The sequence below is a fragment of the Phascolarctos cinereus genome, unplaced genomic scaffold (genome assembly GCF_003287225.1).
Source record: "Phascolarctos cinereus isolate Bilbo 61053 unplaced genomic scaffold, phaCin_HiC Scaffold_2;HRSCAF=192, whole genome shotgun sequence".
NCBI lineage: Eukaryota > Metazoa > Chordata > Mammalia > Diprotodontia > Phascolarctidae > Phascolarctos > Phascolarctos cinereus.
In genome coordinates this window covers 239,397,499-239,411,250 of record NW_027555625.1, presented here as the reverse complement: position 1 = coordinate 239,411,250, position 13,752 = coordinate 239,397,499, and positions in this window count along the sequence as shown.

Here is a 13,752-nt window from a genome sequence, read left to right as displayed (position 1 = left end):
GAGTTTGGGATTTCTCCAGCACATCCAGTTTGAAAGGTCCAATACGTAACTGGTAATGGAAGATTGAAGCTCAGGGGAGAGACTGGAAATGGATACCTAGATATGGGTGTCTTCTGCTTAGGAATAAGAGTTAGACCCAAGGGAGCTGATGAAGTTGTAGAGAGAGAAACAGACAGAGATAGACAGACAGACTGGGAGTGAGAAAAGAGGGCTTAGGACAGAATCTTGGAGAACATCTAGAGTTAAGGGGCATGATACAGATGATGAACCAGCAAAGGAGACTGAAAAGGAGTAGTCAGACAAGTAGGAGGAGAACCAGCAGAAAGTGACATGAAAACCCATAGAGGAGAGAGAAGGAAGAGAGGGGAACAATGATGTCAAGTGCAGCAGATAGATCGAAAAAAGGATGAGGACTGAGAAAAGGATGTCAGATTTAGCAAATATAAGGGATTGTTATAATTTCCATTCTGATGACTACCCTCACACTTCCACAAGAAAACTGCTAAATTTAGACTCAAGAAGTTTGGGAAAGCATGATGTAGTGGATAGAGAGCTGGCCTTGGGGCCAGAAAGACCTGGATTCAAGTTTTTCCTCTTGGCAGCATGCTGACTTTCTAGACTTCCTCTATCAGGCCATAAAAACCTTTTTCACTATGGAAGCTCAATCTGCCCTCTGAACTTCACCCATTAGAAATATCCTCCACCCATGTGGCTTCAGAATTAGGATTCTCTACCCACAAGTCTCTCAGATATGATAGATGCTGTTTTTATCTTAACGTCAAGATTTGATGACTGATTAAATGTTGGGCGAGGGAGAATGAAAAGTGAAAGACAATCCTACATTTAAAAACTTAAAAAGAAAAGCAACAGTGGAATAGTGGTGCCTTCATCAGAAATATGGAAACTTGGTGCAGGGATGAATTTGGGGAGAATTCAGTTCAAACCCAGAATTCAAACCCAGATCCTCTGAATCCAAATCTAAGTAGTAGGAGGCTATTATTCTGCAGAACATAGTACTGCTGAGAGCAACACCATGGGTTCATTTTCTACTCTACCACTCTGTTCTCCATTAATTTCCCAGTTAGTTTTTCTCAATTTTGTAGACACAGATGGCACCTTTATTCCCAGAAACCATCTCAGACATGTGTGCCCTCTGTCACAAGGGGGAACTGAGCCAGGTTGTGTGGATGGACCAGCTTAGATCCATCTCAATGACTGGAAAAACGACTCAGGCTTGTCCAACCAAGGGTGACTCAGGGCTGTCATCTTCCTATACAAAGGATAGCACATTCCTAAGAGATGACACCTTAAATCTAATGCCTGACCCATTAGATTCAGGGTAAGGAAATCAGAGAAAGTCCAATTAAGCCTCAATACTGATGCCCCTGCAGGGCTATGTTACCCACAGAATCTCAGTATAATGATGGGATTAAAGTCTCAAAGCACCTTACTGTAAAAATAAGCTCATGGGAATTAAAGCTGGAAGGAACTTTTATTTTTAAAGACAGGGTCTCTCTGTCTCACCTACGCTGTAAATACAAGGATTACATATAGGCCCAGTCCTACTGGGACTGGCACAGGAACTTTGTTTGCCCTGCTCCATTTCCAACCTTGGCTGGTTCCCCTTTCCTTTGGCAAGCTCATTCCTTTTCCTTTTTCTTTTGGCAACCCTATAGCCCACCCCATGACAAAGCATGTTACCCACATCCTGACAGAGAGGTCACAGAAAGTCACTGTTTTGTGCACAATTCTCTTTTTCTGTTCTACTCTGTATGTGGAAATGCTCATTTTGTTTGGTTTTAGCTAGGACTGATTTTTTAAATTAAATTTTTCAAAAAGGACTCAGGGTCACCTCCATGCATAAGATATCCAAAAGAGGAGGGATTTCATGATGCTTCTTAAAACCATGTTGTTTCAACATCAGATTTTTGTCTGCCTCTACTCATTTCAATTCAATTCAATAAGTGCTGATTAAGCATCTCCTTTGTAGTCCAGGCCTGACTCAGGCTAGTGTGCTAGTTTAGGTTTGAGACTGGAAAGAAATGAGACACTTGTAGACTAACAGTTGACCATAGAAGGTTTACTATTTAGTCATAACATGGAAAAGATACTCAGAGAGCATGCAGCACTGTTTCTGACAGACACAGCCCCCCTTGCCTCTGTGAGGATACTTGTCTAATCTGCAGGGGTGCAGTGACTCTCGGTGTAGTGAGACATCTGCCAATAAGTGAATGAATGAATTTTTAAAGCTTTTATTTATCAATGACTATGTGCAAGAGCACTATGGTGAGCACTGAGGATAGAATAGAAAAGTGGAGACAGTCACCGGTCTCAAGGAGCTCACACTCATTAATGGGGGAAATTATAGGAGGATTCAGCAGCAAGTCGTGATCCCCAGGGTGTTCAAGCTGAGGGGCATTGACTCGACATGCACTAGCCTCTCTAATGCCCTTAAGTGACCCAGAAGCTGGGACAGCAGCTGACCAAGCCTTCCACTCCTGGGCCAATCAAGTCTCAGGGAATGGCTCACTTGACTTTTAGAGGAAAAAAATAGCTTAACCTACATGGCAGGAATCCCGGTAAATATTACTACTACCACAACCTCTTATGTACCCAGCAGAGAACTAGGGGCCATGCAGAGGATGCAAAAGCAACCCCAGGCAGTGCTCTTCACAACACCAGGTCGTCCCAGAGAACATAGCCCTCTTTATTCTAGTGCTTTACAGTTAACCAAGCATTTTCTTCATAGCAACAGCTTGAGGAAGGTAATGCAAATGTGATTATGACCATTTTAAAGAGAAGAAAACTGAGGCTCAGAAAGGAGAGATGAGTTGCTATACCATCCCAGGATCCCAGGATAGCAACACAGCAGGCACTCAGGAAGCATTATTGATGTGCTTCGAGTTTGACCTGTGATCTTTAGAGACAGAGCTGTCAGGCAGTGTATTCTGACTGGTTCTCTGTCTAGAGCTGGTCTGTTCCTTTTTATCTCTCAAATTTTACCACTTTCTCTCTTCTCTCTCACTGGTCCATGGTAGGGACTCAAGTAAAATTTCTTGAAATTTTGCTGCTCACATTATAGACACAGTCATAAAATCACAGAATGTAAGAGTAGGAAGGAGCCTTAGACATAAAACGTCAAAGGGACCCTAAAAATAGAAAATGCCCTGTAGGGACCTAAAGATGTTCTCATAGTGGGCTCCCTCTCTGCATTTATATAAAATGCACCCACTTTCCCCTCCTTCCTTTGCTTTCTGAGTTTAGAGACTTTGACACCGCATCCCCACCCAGGAACGTTCATCAGCCCCTGCAACCCTCCCACCTAGGAATTTTCCTCCTCTGTGTCAGCTCCCTTCTTTCATTGGTGAGTTCCTCCTGGGGCCAGCACCAGCCCTCCTTCATTCCATTCCCCACTTTGCTTCTGACTTTTCAGACTGTGATAACACTGACTTTTCAGGCTTTGACACCATACCCCTGAGGGAGTACCTTCCCCTCTCACTTTTCCTTTTCATTCATAGAATTACCCCTTAGAGTGTAAACTCCATGAGGGCAGAAGCTATCTTTCTTTTCTTTTTCTTTTCCTTTTCCTTTTTTTTTTTAGGTATTTATATTTCCAGCACTTAGCACAGTGCCAGGCACATACTAAGTACTTACTAAACACTTGTGACCCTGGGATCCAGAGGATATATAGAAATACTACTCCTGCCTGCTTTCAAGGAGTTTACAATTTAATTGTGAAGAGTAGCTACAAATACTGTTATTTAAATAGCAGTCCTAGGAAACCAAAGATAACACATTAAGGTGCATAGAATTAATAGGTCAAGAACTAGGTGTAGGGGTCAGACAGCTTCCAGGAACCCCAAAGTGTAATTAGGGAGATAAGAATTGAGCGTGTTTAAGCCAGCATCATTGTAAAGGAAAATAACTTTCAAAGACTGAAGAATTTTTGATCAATACAATGACTCACCTACATCAATTCCAAAGCACTGGTGATGATCTATGCTACCTACTTCCTGACAGAGAAGTGACAGATTGAAGACACAGAATAAAACAGACATTTCTGGACATCATCAAGGTGGGAATTTGTTTTGCTTGACTATGCATATTTGTTAAAAAGAAAAAAGTTTTCTTTTCTTTTTTCTTATTAAATGTGGGGGAAAGGTCACAGAAGACAGAAAAGGGGAGAATCTATTAGTCTGAGGAAAAAAAGACAGACAAGAAAAGAGAATCAATGAAGTTTGTTTTTTTTTTCAAATGCACAGAACAGAACAGAAGGGAAGCAAGAAGGAAACACAGACAGGACAGATCTGAAAATTACATGTTAAATTTATTAAATTTAAGGAAAAAAAATCACACATAATAGAAATTTGCAACTTCATGTGCAATCATTCTTATTTTTCTACTTAATTATTTTAAAAGTAACTTCAGAATGAATGTTAAAAATTATTTTTACATGTAATTGAGAAAAAAATATTATTTAAAAAAAGAAGGCATATTTCAGAACCCTTCGGAGCCCCCTCTTTTTCCTTTTCTCCTCTCTCACATACAAGGCCAAGATTCAAGGACAGGAATTATTTTCTGTTTCTGTAGTATTGCCAGAAAATGTGTGGATTTTCCAGGCTACACCCTCCAGACTTGGCTCTCCGGGACCTTCCCCTCCTTAGCATTTACAAAAGAGAAATCTGAATAGCACCCCAAACTGTGTTCTACCAGCTTATCAGATCTGGACTAGCCCAGGCTGAGTCTTCACACTCTGGCCTGCCCTAACCCAGCTAACACAACAAACTAACCTGCCTATCCTGTTGTGAAGAGTGACACTAGCCCCATTATGCTTTGTAGCAACTGAAAGGGGAACTGGATTTTTGATCCTGCCCACAAGGTGCTTATAATCAATGTTTCCATTTCGTCTTCTTCTTCTTCTTCTTCTTCTGCTTCTGCTTCTTCTTCTTCTGCTTCTTCTTCTTCTTCTTCTTTCTTCTTCTTCTTCTTCTTCTTCTTCTGCTTCTCCTTCTTCTTCTGCTTCTGCTTCTTCTTCTTCTTCTTTTCTTCTTCTTCTTCTTCTTCTTCTTCTTCTTCTCTTCTTCTTCTCTCTCTCTCTCTCTCTCTCTCTCTCTCTCTCTCTCTCTCTCTCTCTCAGTTCATTGTAAGATCTCAAGTACAATTTCTTGAAGTTGTGCTATGTACATTACAGACACAAGTCATAAAATCACAGAATGTAAGTACTAGAAGGGTCCTTGGCATGTAAAATGTGAGAGCTAAAATGGACCCTGGAAATAGAACATAACATATACTCTGAGCTGGGAAGACACCTTACAACAAAAATGTCGAATATAGAAGCACCTTTGGAATGGCACTGTTAGGGAATTTGGAGTATAAATATTAGAGCTAGGAGAGTCCCTAGGACATAGAACATAGCATAGAACAAAATGTTTAAGGTTTTTGTTGTTCAGTCGTTTTGGTCATTCCTGACTCTTCAGTGACCCCATCTGAGGTTTTCTTGGCAAAGAGACTGGAGTGGTTTGCCGTTTCCTTATCTAGCTCATTTTACAGGTGAAGAAACTGAGGCAAACAGAGTCAAGGGACTTGTCCAGGGTCACACATCTCGTAAGTGTCCGAGATATGATTTGAATTCAGGTCTTCCTAACTCTAGGCCATGTACGCTATCCACTGCACCACCTCACTACCCTGTTTAAAGTTAGAAGGACCACTAAAATGTGAATTCTTGAATTGGAAGGGATCTAGCAGACCACCCCATTTTATAGCTGGAGAAACTGAGGCTCAGGGAATAATTCATTACAATTGGAGGAAGACTCCATATCTCCCAATTCTTTATCCAGGGGCTTATTTAGGCTGTATCAACCATCTAGGAAGAAACCAAGTCCTTCTAATTGCATTCTAATTACCTCCTTAACTAGGCAGTAACCTTCCCTCCAAAATACTCTCATGAAAGAAGAGCTAAAACACCCATTGTACACCTTTCTCAGCTACAAGTAGCAAGCTTCTAAAGTCATTAAGCTCTCCCATCTCTCCCTTTAACTGTCAAGGTAAAGGTATCAGATTAATGACCCAACATGAGGTTTAGTGGAATAAGCAACCAACAGTTCTGGAGGAAATAGACATGGGTTCGGATGCTGGTTCTGTTATTTAATACATAGTAGGTGATGAGACTTTGGACAAGTCAGTCAATTCTTTGGGACTATGTTTTCTCATCTGGAAAAGGATAGAGTTAGATACCAGATGTCTAAGAACCCCTCTAGTTCTCAGTCCTAGGGTTCAACAAAGCTCATCCTTTATTTGTGGTTTCTTTCTTATCAGTCTTCTTCTCACATTGACATGTTTTACACTTTCCTCCTTCTTTCCATTTTCTGGATAATGGAGACATAATAGAAATCAATACATCCATTTAAAAATATGTATTTAGAGCCTGCTGTGCTTCTAGCCCAATGATAAGCAGTAAAGGCTTATTAGGGATAGTCTCTGCTCCCAAAACCTAATAGTAGAGCACTTAATTCTTCTCTGTTTCCCGTGTGTTAACCTTGTTTCCCCAAATATAGTTAGATTGTTCAAAAGGAAGATATTGGTGTGGCCCAAGGCAGCCAAGGCAGATTTTACTAAGATGAGGCCTTAAATAATCCCTAAAGAAGAATGAGTACAATTTAAATTGGGCAAAAAGAGAAGGAAAATCATTTTGTAGTGGTCAAGACTAGAAGAGTAGGTGAAGAATTGTTCAAGTTCAGGCATGGGAAGCCATGACATATCATGGCTTCTATCATTAGCCAGAGCACAGGGGGGCAATATGGTGGTGAGGAAAGAATGTTGAATATAGGATCAGGATGCCTAAGTCCAAATCTTAGTTCTAACATTATTTCACTATGTAACTATGGGCAAGACATTTGCCTCTCTCATCCTCAGTTTCCTCAATTGTAAAATGGAGATAGTAATGCATGTACTACTTATCTCACAGTAGGATTGTAAAAAAAAGCACCACAGAAATATGTAGTGCATGTATATGTGTATGTGTATATGTATATGTATATGTATATGTAAATAGATTTTCCCCTCACCCTTCACTTGTGGTTTCTTTTGAGTTTTCCCTCAGTTGTTTTTTTTTTCTTCTTTGCACAGTCCAATTTATGTGCCCATACCTGGCTTAGAATCTCAGGACCAGGCCATTTTCATTTCAGTTACTCTCAGTAACTGAAACCCCTACAAGTGGGGATTTTTCATTCTCTCCCCACCCCTCACCCACAAGACCAACTCCTGTGCTGGACAATGCTAGAAGGTCCATTCATAGTCTGGAAGGAATCAAGAGTGTTTCCCTGGGGCTAAGTTTATGCTTAATTCTTTGTGGTCATTGAACTGAAACCACTTCTGCAGAACACTTCTTTCCTGCCTCCCAAAGAAAAGAAGATGAGGGATATAAAAAATGACAGAGACATTTGGTCTTTATCATCATCTTCATCACCAAATAACATCTTAAAAGAAACCCATCCTTTGAATTCTGTACTAAGGCTGTTTCCATCTCAGTCTCCTCATTGGTCAACCATTTTCTATTTTAAACTCACACAGCACAACCCTACTTGTGCTATTTGCTGTCTGTGTGACTTTGGGCAACTAAATTGAACCCAAAAAAGGCTTATTAGGTAACTACTGTGTGCTAAGCACTATGCTAAGTGCTGGGGATACAGAGGCAAAAAAAAAAAGACCCTGTCCTCAAGAACTTACCTTCTATTAGGAGGATTTGACAATGCATATAAATAAGTAAATGCAAGGTAATATGAAGGAGGGGGGCACTAAAAATGGGAGCAAGGGAGGAACCAGGAAAGGCTTCACATATAAGTTGCCCCTGAGTTGAGAACTGAAGGAAACCAAAGGGGATGAGAAAGAGTGAATTCCAAATCTGGTTTTGGGTGGAGGGGAGAGAGCAGCCTGTGGAAAGGTCCAGAGGCTAGAGATAGGCTGTCCATTTCAGGAAATAGCAGGTCACTTTGGCTGGAACTTAAGAAAATATGAAAGGGAGGGCATGAAACAAGGCTGAAAGGAAGCTGAGAGCCAGAATGCCATTTTAAATGCCAGGTGGAAGAATTTCTACTTTGTCCTAGGGGCAACAGGGAACAAGGAAAATTTTTGAGGCAGGGAAATGACATGATCAGATCTATGCCCTGGATTAGAGAATAGAGACTGGAAAGTAGTGAGGTTATTAGGATAGTACAGGAAAGAAATGGGGATGCAGGTGGGGGTGGAAAGAGTGGGGAAAGGGGGCCTATGCTAGCATAGTGTCTTATGAGTGGAGAAAAAGGGGTGAATGTGAAAGATGTTATTGACAAGACTTGATAGCTAATTAAATAGAGGGTGTAAGAGAGAAGGAAAAATTAGGATTAGCTCAAGCCCTCAGTTAAAATAGATTTGAAGGAAGGTTAGGTTTTTTTTGTGTTTTCTTTTTTTTGGCTAGGCAATGGGGTTAAGTGACTTGCCCAGGGTCACACAGCTAGTAAGTGTTATGAGTCTGAGGCCAAATTTGAACTCAGGTCCTCCTGAATCCAGAGCCAGTGCTCTATCCACTGCACCACCTAGCTGCCCCTGGAAGGTGAGGTTTGAAAGGCTGAAAACAATAAGTTGTGCTTTAGATGTCTCAAGATACCAATGATACATCCCCTTGAAAACATTTAGCAGACAGTTGGTGATGGAGGACTAGAATTCAGTAGAAATATTATGACTTCCAAATCTGTAGTTATCACCTTAATCATAATAAGTGATTCAATGAAAATGAGTTTGTCAAAAGACTGTGGAGAAGAAGCATGGTGTAGTGAAAATAATGCTGGTTGTGGAATCGGGAAGACCTGGGTTCAAACACTATCTCAGTCACAGACTAGCTGAGTGAGCCTGGGCAAATCAAATCTCTGGACCTTGTTTCCTCTTCTATAATATGAGGGGGTTAGACTCACCAATCCTATGAGAAAGGCTAAGACAGTACCCTAGATAGGGAGTGGATGATCCATTAAAGGTGACAAGTGATCTAGGCCTCAGTTTTCACTTCCATAAAATGGAAGAGTTGGACTAGAGGGTCTCTAAAAGATACTTTCAGCTCTCAATCCTATGACTCTTTGCCTTACTAGTAAAAAAAAAAAAGATTGTTCCTCTACCACAGTCATCCCAAGAAAACTCAGCACCATCAAAAAGATGTTAAATCATAAACCCAGATTTTAAATCAAAGTCATTCTAGGAGTGTGTACCAAATTGTGCATCACTTTTAGTTTTGTAAAAGATTATGTAAGTTTTAGGGTTTTATGTAACACAATGGCTTCCAGCCATATCATCTTAGGTGCAGAGCTTGTCAGATCTCAGAAAAGAGAGGGGAAGAGGTAAGAAAGGGAGAGAGGAAGGGAAGGGAGAATTTAATTCAATAAACACTTATTAAGCACCTCTTATGTGCCAGGCACTGTGCTAAGCAGTAGGATACAAAGAGGCAAAAGGCAGTCCCTGCCCTTACAGAGCTTACAGTCTAATGGGAATGGGGGTGGGGAACAACACACAAACAAATATATACAAACCAAACTATGTAAGATAAACAGGAAGTAATTAATGGAAGGAAGGCACTGGAATTAAGAGGAGTTGGGAAAGGTTTCCTATAAGTAGTGGGATTTTAGTTGGGCTTTAAAGGAAGCCAGGGAGGTCAGTAGTTGGAGCAGAGGGAAAAGAGCATTCCAGTCATGAGGAAGAGCCAGAGAAAATGCCTGGAACTGAGAGATGGAGTGTCTTGTTTGTGGAATAACCAGAAAGAGAAGGAAGAAAGGGAGGGAAGGGAAAAAGTCAGGCGCTTGAGAGGGAAGCAGAAAGGAAGGGTGAAGCATTCATCTAATGAAAGTGCAAGTGCTACAGGATAGGGTGCTGACTGGGTGACAGCTGTTATGGAATGGAAAGAGCCTTTGATTTGGAATTGGAAGACCTGGCTTTGAATTCCCACTGCTACTTTACTATCTGTGTAAACAAGGCACTTTCCTCAAAAAAAGCCAATTCCTTCTCTATAAAACCAAGGGATTGGGCTAAATGATCTCTCAGTTCCCTCTCTGCCAGGTCTACTATTATATGAACCTATTGACCCTATGTGCCTCAATCTATGTCCTATCACCATCCATTTCAGCCATTTGTACCAGAGAGGCAAGTAGAAAGGGTGGGCACCATTCTCAGAACAGGGAAGACTCTTTGGTGACATGTTAGGCTCAGGTACTTTCCAATGTTATCCAGAAAGTGACCCTGGCGGTCTTGGATACTTAATGCTGTATGTATCAGGCTCAGTTCCTGAAGTGGATGAAGCAGAGATGGTACTTGGTACCATGAAAAGGACATTGCATTTAGAATCAGGGTCGATACTAAGCAAGTTACTCAGTCTCCCTATGTCTATTTCCTCATCTATGCACAGCTAGCATCACAGTCAGAATCCAAAGCTAGGTCTTCCTGGACTCAAGTCCAATACTCTATCTGGTATGCCATGCCTTGCCATGTTATGCCATGCTATGCTATGCTATGCTATGCTATGCTGTTCCTCCCCATGAAAGTTGCCTAAGCTTTATGGTCCCCATTATTGTACTACTCATCTCAGGTCTGGTTTTGAAGAAAGTATTTTGTAAACTAGAAAATGATATAGAAATGCAAACTGGGACCATTATTGCAGAATTTAAGGTGTTCTTAAAAGATCAATTCCAGCACCTTTATTTTAGTAAGGAGTGAATTGTCACATGACAGTGAGGGAAAAGGAGGGCATTTTTTCACCCACTGGAATACTCCCAAGAGTGGAAGGGGTTGTCTACAAATGGATGGAGCTTTAATATATGGACATGTCTGTCACCCCCTAAACTCCAACAGCTCCTTATCACCTTAAGGACCTAACACAAAAGCTTTTATGGTGCAAAGTCCTTACTAGCTGTATGACCCTGGGCAAGTCACTCAACACTGATTGGCAGAAGAAGATAGATAAGGAGGAGGAGGAAGAGACCAAGCTATCCCTCATCCCTGGAATGCTGTCTTTCCTCATATCCACTGGCTTCTCTGGCTTCTTCTAAGTCCTAACAAAAATTCTGTCTTCTACAGGGAACCTTTCCTAACTGCTCTTAATTCTAGTGCCTTCCTCCACTATTTCCTATTTATCCTATAGAAAGCTTGTTTGTATTTATTGCTTTGTATCTTGTCTCTACGTTAGATTGGGAGCTCTTTGAGGGCAGGGACTGTCTTGTCTTTCTTTGTATCCTCAGCACTTAGAGCGCTGCCTGGCAATGCTCATTGACTGACTGACCACACGCAGCTCAACTCTCAAGGGAGTTTTCAATGGCAATAAGAGATCAACATTATTTCTTATCTGTCCAGCTTCAGTCATTATTTGCTCTGGGTGCACAGGTACCATAGTCATTTGCAAGACTACTTTGAGAAACACAGGTATCCCAATGGATCTCTTCCGGTATGTGTTAAACCCCAACTACACTTATCAATCAGGATGCATGAAGCCATTAATATGAGCTCAGCCCCGTGAGGAGTTGCAAAATACGTGTGACCATGCCTTCCTGAATAAACTGTGACTTCCAAAAGAACAAATTCAGTGTTTAGAGTTAAAAAAAAATGGATTTGGGGTAAAGTAACCTGGGCTCAAATTTAACACTATGACTTTAAAATTGTATGACCATGGAAATGTTACTCTGCCTACAGCGTCCTCAGTATAGCTTTAAAATGAGTGTACTGGAGTAAGGGATCATATAACCCCTTCCTGCTCCAAAATCCTATAATCTTAGATACCAAAATTTGAGACCGAGATGATTCTGACTCTACAGTATGATTGGAGTGTGGAAACAGAAGAGATAATGATGTAACATAGAAAACATTATTATCATCTGACAAAGAAGGAAATAGAGGCTACATTGGTTGAGAGAACCAGTTGATGGGGAGCATTGAAAGCTAGGAAGAGAAAATTGAACTTTATTTAGTAAAGAATATTCTTCTCTCTCCTAAGATCGCACAGGCAAACTTCAATTGACAGCACCATTTAGATGGATCTTATGAGATTATTTTCATTGGTGATATAGCTAATCACAGAGGAGGTATCAATACAATCACCTAAAAGGCATTCCCCAACCCTGTCTTGGGAAGCAGTGCTATACATAGGGAACACACACACAAAATTAAAAGTAGTCCCCTTGAAGAATTATATGAACTGATGCAGAGTAAAGTAAGCAGAACCAGAAAAACAATATCAACAATGTCAACAGAAACAACAGCAACTGCTGCTACAAGAACAACAAACCTGGATTATTGTGTAATTATAATGATCTAGTTTGGCTGCAGAGAAGAGGTGATACCAAAAAAAGAAATTCTTCTCTCTGCTTCTTCGTAGAGGTGTAAGATAATGAGTATGGAATATTGTATTCCAGACATGGGTTGACATATTGGTTGGCTTTGCTGACCAACTCAGCTTGTTTTTCCTCTTTCTTTATTACAAACAATGGTTTGATGGGTAGAAGAGAGGAAGGGATATATTTGGAAATAAAGGTGGTACAAAAATAAAATATTTTAAATTAAAAATAAGATTAAGGGGAAAAAAGGGTTGCTGCCTTAGGAGCTTACACTTAAAAAAAATCTTCCCTCAAAGTCTGCTAAAAAGAATAATCTAACAGAAAAGCATATTGCACATAGTAGGAACAGAAACTCAATTCAGTAAATGTTTAATGCTATATTTGGAAAAAGCAAAGTAGAAAATAAAGAGTTATTTTGCTAATCAGCCCACAATCAGGAAAAGTAAGTGATCCTGCTTCAGCTGGGGCACAGGGAGGAGGTACCAGGGAGTCAAGGAGACAGTGAGTGTGACCCAAAGGCAACTCTGAAACTTGAAAGTCCATTTACTGCATGACCTAATTAAGTACTGTGTCTAATGTACCCATGACATCAATTAACATCAAGCATACATATTTGAGGGCAAAATTTGGCCTTTGGACAAGAAAGACTTCTAAGTCCTAATCAACCCAACCGAGGATGGAAGAGACAACAGTGGGATCGACCAGGGCAGAGAGGCATCGTGAGGCAGGGCAAACTATCCATCTGGAATGTTTTCTCCCACCTCCTCCTTCATAATCTTTATTTTTTTTAAGCCAAAAAAAATAAACTTGTACATGGTACATTGAGTTCCGCAACACCAACATCCAAAGAATTAATCTTTGAGGCTATTATAATTTAGTTTAATAAATGACTAGTTGTTATTCAGAGTTGTTACATGACTTCAGGGCATGCACAGCTTCCCAGATCCCTGGAGATCTCAGAAAGGGGAATGGCATAGCTGAGAGAGCTATGGCTTAGGATGCCCCCTTTTGTGAGGCTCAGACATGCATGCCATGCTTATCCCCTCTACTAAATCATATTCTAATACCTCAATAAGGTGTTGTGTGGAGGGGACCCATAGCTCTCCAAAGGTACCACAGAAGAATGGGAGTTATGGTACATCTTAAGTTTCAAGGACGGGTTGTTGGGGCAGCTAGGTGACACAGTGGATAGAGCGATGGCTGGCCATGGAATCAAGAGGAGCTGAGTTCAAATCTGGCCTCAGACACCTACTACCCGTGTCGCCCTGGGCAAGTTACTCAACCCTGTTTGCCTCAGTTTCCTCATCTGTAAAAATCAGCTGGGGAAGGAAATGGCAAACCAATCCAGTATCTTTGCCAAGAAAACCCCAAATGGAAAAGAAAAAAAAAACCCAGATGAGGTCATGGAGAGTCT